At 36.1% G+C, this 5,874-nt stretch overlaps 1 non-coding gene and 1 pseudogene across 1 annotated transcript; both read left to right on the top strand.

Moving 5' to 3' along the window:
* Positions 1 to 219: 219 nt before the first annotated feature.
* Positions 220 to 3,864, top strand: LOC107016246 (annotated as a pseudogene).
* On the top strand, positions 643 to 747 carry LOC114076998. Its single transcript, XR_003578094.1, has one exon. It is a non-coding gene; the product is annotated as a small nucleolar RNA snoR103 (small nucleolar RNA).
* Positions 3,865 to 5,874: the final 2,010 nt, after the last annotated feature.

The following is a 5,874-nucleotide window of genomic DNA, read 5'->3' as shown; positions in this document are numbered from 1 at the left end:
TATAAATTTGATATTTCGAGTTTATACAAATAATTTAATTATACAAACGTACTCTTGAATAATACAAACCCGCAAATTATACAATCGATACAACTAGAACCATAAATATGTAAACCATTTTTGTGAAACATAATTATGTTTATTATAATAATTATTTAAACTTACCCAACTAATTAAAATATAAACAGATTGAACGAGTTATCAAAATGTGAGATCATTTTGTCGGATTACCAAAGTAGTTGGTCCACTTCAAATGGGCCTTTTAGCCCATTCTTAAATATATACAACCAAAGAAAGAAGACAATTTGATGTTCAAAGGAAAAAAACCAAGAGCAAGAGAAACCGGCGACTTAGGGGTGAAAGGTGATAAATGTTCTTCTTTTATCTGCAATTTACTCTAACAAAACTTTCTCTGCAGGTTTTATCTTCAATTCTTTATCATTTTGATGTATCTAAGTTAGTCCTAGAGTTGACGAAAGACTTAATTGATGAATGTCTGCTTGTTGTTTGACGAAATGCCTCATTGAATACCAACTTCTTCTTTTTTAATTTATAGTAGGATTTTTCTATTTAGGTGTGATGAAGAACACTTATAAAATAATGGGTCATGAATTTTCTTGATAGAAATGCGTCCTAATTCTTGGAAACCCGCTGTTTCTGCTGTAAATATGGCTGGAGAACAATTGGTAGGCTTTAGCTGGGCAGCCAATGAGTATTGGATTGCCCATTAAGATTCTACTAACATTGAAGTTGTCATTACTGACTGATAAAAAAATGAGTTTGTTTGATAGAAAATTACGAAATCAAAATTTTAAGCTCAAATACTTTTAGCTGTATGAATCCTCTTTATGTATTTTTCTTTGTTCTCACAACCCAACATGTTGTTTTGGGTTTGTTTCTTGAAATTTGTGGATGGAAACATACTCTAATCTTTAATAAGTAGGAGGGTGTATTTGGAATGGATGGAGTATTTTCTATTGGTGTGTTGTATTCTGGAACCCAAATTATCTATTTTGTGGGATTGTAGTAGAACTAATGAACTAATACTGTGTCATATTGATCAAAGATCTCCTTTTTTTTATGGGAATATGCTGAAACTAGTTTCTGAAATGTTGTGCGCTAGAGGAGGTCAGAAGTTGAGGCCTTATCTATGTGCGCAAGCTAGTGGTTTTCATACTTCAAAGGTAAAATGGTTTGACTTGATGCTACTAGTTCATGCAGCCTTTCAATTTTCATATGTATGTGCATACATAACTTTGGCAGGAGTGATTGAATGTTCATGCTTCTGCCTTGTTGACTTGAATGGTTCTCCAATAAGACATGGCTAGTTATATCTAAGCTCCACTTGTTAATTCTGAGGTTTCTTGTTTGTTTTATCGAGTGTTGTGTTTGTATATCTTTCAAACAAAGACTGTCTTTACGTAAAATAAATGCAGAAGAGGGCTTATTAACTTTCATACAAATGACTCTTGGGTAAGATGACTGATGAATGTCTCAAATTACTGGGAATCAGTATGTCTTCTTGTTTCCATACAAAGATTGTTGGAATGAACTCTATTGTTTCAGAATGTCAGTTTCATATTGAGATAAAGGCTCAAGTGAGTCAAGAGTTAAATTTTCTCTAGAGAGTCTAGACTCCTAATAAATCTACATTCACAGACATTGTTTCTCCTTCCATCCAAGTTTGACTATCTAGTTCTGCCAGTCTCATATAACTAGAGCCTTAATATTTGGAATAGTTTTAGAGTTCTAATATTGAAGTTATGTACAGACATGTTTGAGAAATTGTTCGACCATGTAAAAGTGGAGTAATTGTTGTGCAGATCTCACATCAAGGCAAAAGAGGTATGACTGAGCAGTATTTATATCTTTCATTAAGGCATGTTTAAATGAAAAACTGTTCTAAATAGTGTCAAGTAACTGGGAAGGTACTCTGTGATGATAGAACCATGTAACTATGAAAAGGTGAAGCTGCAAATGGTAGGTTCTGGAGAATGTAGGTCATTTCTAAATTGTAAAGAATATTTTCTTATTCTTAGTTGCAATGCATTTTATAATGCGGTGGAATAATCATACCTTGGACATAAAGCATTTTGAAGCAACCATCATTTTGTTGAAATCAACTCTTTATTGATGGTTACACTTAGTTGAGAAATCAGTTGGTTCTCCTTTGTTCTGAGAATGCTTATATATAAAAATGCATGTATTATGTATATATGTGATTGCTTAATTGTATGTTATGTATATGTGCATTTTTTATGTTAACTGTATGTGATATTGTACAAGGTTGCAATGAATTGATGTAAAGGCATGATGAATGGATGGATTTGGGCTTTAGAGAAACTGACTTTAATAAGAAGCGCTGACCTTATGTCTCTTTAGTGTCCTGCTGTTATCTTTTCACCTTTGCTTCTGTATAATTAATGAAACAGACACGCTGCAGCTTCAAGAAAAAGATAGGTTTGGACTGTGTTGAGGAAAGAGATTGTAGAATCGGAGTACAAATCCTTTTTAAGCTTTTAGATTGGATATTTCACAAAAGTTGAAACAAAACAAGTTCATTAAAGTTCAGAATCCCTCGTTCATTTTTGGCTCAGTATAAGCTACGAGCTCGAAGTGATTCCTGTCCTTCACTTGAAATAAGGAATAACTTTTTTGTCCGGGAAAAGAATGATAAGGAATGACTTGTGAGAAAGAGAGAGAAGTGAAACATTTTTGACTCCATATAGCAATTGATGTCAGCCCTGCTTACAGGTTTTTATACTAGTGGTTTCATTGCCACGGTTGTGCGGTTGTATTTATATTAAAAATGTAGTCTTCCTCCTCCTTTGTTTGAATGTATGGGCTTATTGTTATACCAAACACTGTTCCCATTTGTTCCCGTGTTTTCTTGAGAAATATGAGGGATGAAAAAGGGAGAAAAAATTAGCACTCAAGTATCACAGTGTGGTGCTTCTGTGTGTTAGCACTTGATGTGTATGTACATTGTAAAGTGATTGCTTTTGACTTTGTCTTTGTAGCACTGCTGTTCTGATAAAACGTTTAATTCATCAGCTAGTGTTAAAAAATATACAAGTTCCACTTCATCTCCTATATTATGTGGTTCCACACATATGATTACTTGCATTTATGTTTTCTAGGAATTGCACTTGACATATGTGTGATGAACAATCAAACTTAATGTGCACTTGGATTTATAGCTTATTATAGAGATGGACCTATATATTTTTGAAATAGTATCCCCTGAATAAGTTTGTTGCTTCGTTTGGAAGCCTGCTTTAGCACCTAGAAGCTTTTTCGGGGTGGAAGATTTTGTTGATGATGACAATAGTCGTCCATATACTTACCAGAAGGGGTAAAAATTGAAGAACCCAAACAGGCATGTGTCTTTCAAGCAACGGACTGTAGCTTACATGGAACCGTTTACACTTGATGTTTTCATATCAAAGCGCTTTGTTTCAGCCTCAATCACCCATAGAGTTACATGCAAAGAGGTTGTTGTAGCTGGTACAAACTCTAAATATATCAAGGGAGTTCTCAAATCACGAAGTGATATTCCTGCATGCTTGTCTGTCGGAAAGATCTTGTCCGACAGGGCAAGAGAGGCTGATGTACACTGCTTCTTATACACCTAGAGATAGGGACAAATTCGAAGGAAAAATTAGAGCAGTTGTTCAGTCCCTTATTGATAATGGTATCGACATCAAAGTTTATCTTGACTGAAAAAAGGTACTATGTCTACCCATTGTATCCAAGCATATTAAATCATCTTAAAGTAATGAACCCTTATTGCAGTCTACTTAGTATTTCTTATAATCTGAGATTTTCATAAGCCCCTCTTTGTGGAGAAGGCTGGCTTACTCACTTTCTTTTTATTGATTGATCGGCCTATGCCATCGTTACTAGAGAAGACCAAGCAGTCGTGAAGCCTTGAACTGGATTGGATATATGTATGCCCTAACATAGAGTTGAGGAACCTATAATACAGGCTTTGGATGCTCCAACCTTCCTGTGTATACCTGGATAGTATTCATTATACGTTTCCATCTTTTGTTCCGCTGTCATCATCAGAAGCTCCAAGGACTAACACAGCTAGGGAGCAACATTAGTGGCTTTCTAGTGCATCCCCCATCTACGTAACTACCAATACAACTGTACAACTTGTTCTATGATTGTCGAACTCGTTTTGGAGGGAAGTTGTAACACCCCGTAGCCAAAAAAGATCAAAAATTAGTTTTTTAGAAAAATCTGCAGGTGCTACCAACGGTGGCATCGACGGACCGTAGCTTGAACCACGGTCCGTCCTGCACAACCGTCGATTGGATCAGAAACTCCCAAGAATTTCAGCCTAGAAAAATTGGTTAAATTTTGGACGACGGACGGAGTTACGGTCCGTAGGTCAAACGACGCTCCGTAATCCATGACTGTCGATCAAGACTCGCTTCAACAACTCTCTTACAAGAGTTATGGATGACCAGCAAGGTTCGTAGGTGGACCTACGGTCCGTAGGTCTGACTGTAGGTGGAAAATTTGCAGCCAGTTAAGGGGAAATGCAGTTAGGTCAACTTAAAATGATCATAACTCTTAGCACAAAATGAATTAGGTATTCTACGACCTACGCATAGATAGATAATTGAATTATATTTTCATAGCCACCAACCGTTTTAAAATCAGACCTCCGAGTAAAAAGTTATGCCCATTTTAGTAAAGGACTGTCGAACAGGCCCTCATGATGGACCCAACGACGGGGCGTCGGGCGCACGACGGACCGTCAGTCCTGGCAGTCGTGAGGCTCGACAGCAACCTTCCCAGGGGTCTTTTTGACCTTTTTCACTCCGTTTAAACCCTAAGTTACGTCGTTTTGATCCTAAATTATCAGATTTTAGTCAGTTTAAGCCTAGAAACATAATTAAAACATATCCAAGTCAAATCATTAAATCAAAACATAGAAAATTAGAAGCAAGAAAGGAGAAAAAAGCTCAAGAACCCTAGTTCAAGAACGCCACAAGCTCCATCAGTTCCAGCCCGAAAACTTAAGTATTTTTTCGTGGACTTCATCACCAAATATGTGGGATTTCATTAGTGGGTTCCTTTCACCCATTAGGTCCTTAGTTTCAATCAGTTCTTGATTTTCTTATCATGATTAAGCCTAGGGTTTCTAGAACTTTGATGTAACTTCATGAATTTATTAAATATATGTTCCAAATGAGATTATCATGCTATTACTCAGATTATCGCATGAATTTCAGAACCCTAGATTTGTATTTCTTTAGTTCTTGAATTACACATGCTAGGTCATATATTTCAGACACTTCAGATATACATGCCTCAGTTATAAATGCATAATTACCAGATTAATTGTTATATTCTCAGTTTGCATGTTCAGTTTCGAGCTATCCAGTATTTACAGAAATAATCAGTTAATTTACAGAATTCATTGGGAGTAGCATAATACCGAGTTGGACTAGGGTTTAGCGTACCCAATAGTCCCAGAACTACTAGTCCAGTAGGTTGTAAATCCCCTCTGTGGGCAATCATTTTATTGATCACGCCAGCATGCTTTTATACCTTTGGCAGGGTATATTGGGTCCTCTCGATGGGGCGTATACATCGGACTCCACATTTAGCTCATGTTGTTTTATTATCGGTTATTAGTAGCTCCCACAGTTCAGTCAGAATCTTTAAATTGATCATTTATCAGTATATTCAGTATTCAGTTTCAGCATGGTATAAATTGGTCATTGCATCCAGTTAGCTCAGAAATCAGCACATCACGTTCAGATTATTATACTTGTTTTTGTGCTTGTTCAGTTATGTTTTATTTCAGCTTTACTCTATCCTACATGCTCAGTACCTTTCAAGTACTAACGTATA

Source organism: Solanum pennellii, chromosome 4 (genome assembly GCF_001406875.1).
Source record: "Solanum pennellii chromosome 4, SPENNV200".
Taxonomy (NCBI): domain Eukaryota; kingdom Viridiplantae; phylum Streptophyta; class Magnoliopsida; order Solanales; family Solanaceae; genus Solanum; species Solanum pennellii.
This window is presented reverse-complemented; position numbering and strand designations above follow the sequence as displayed.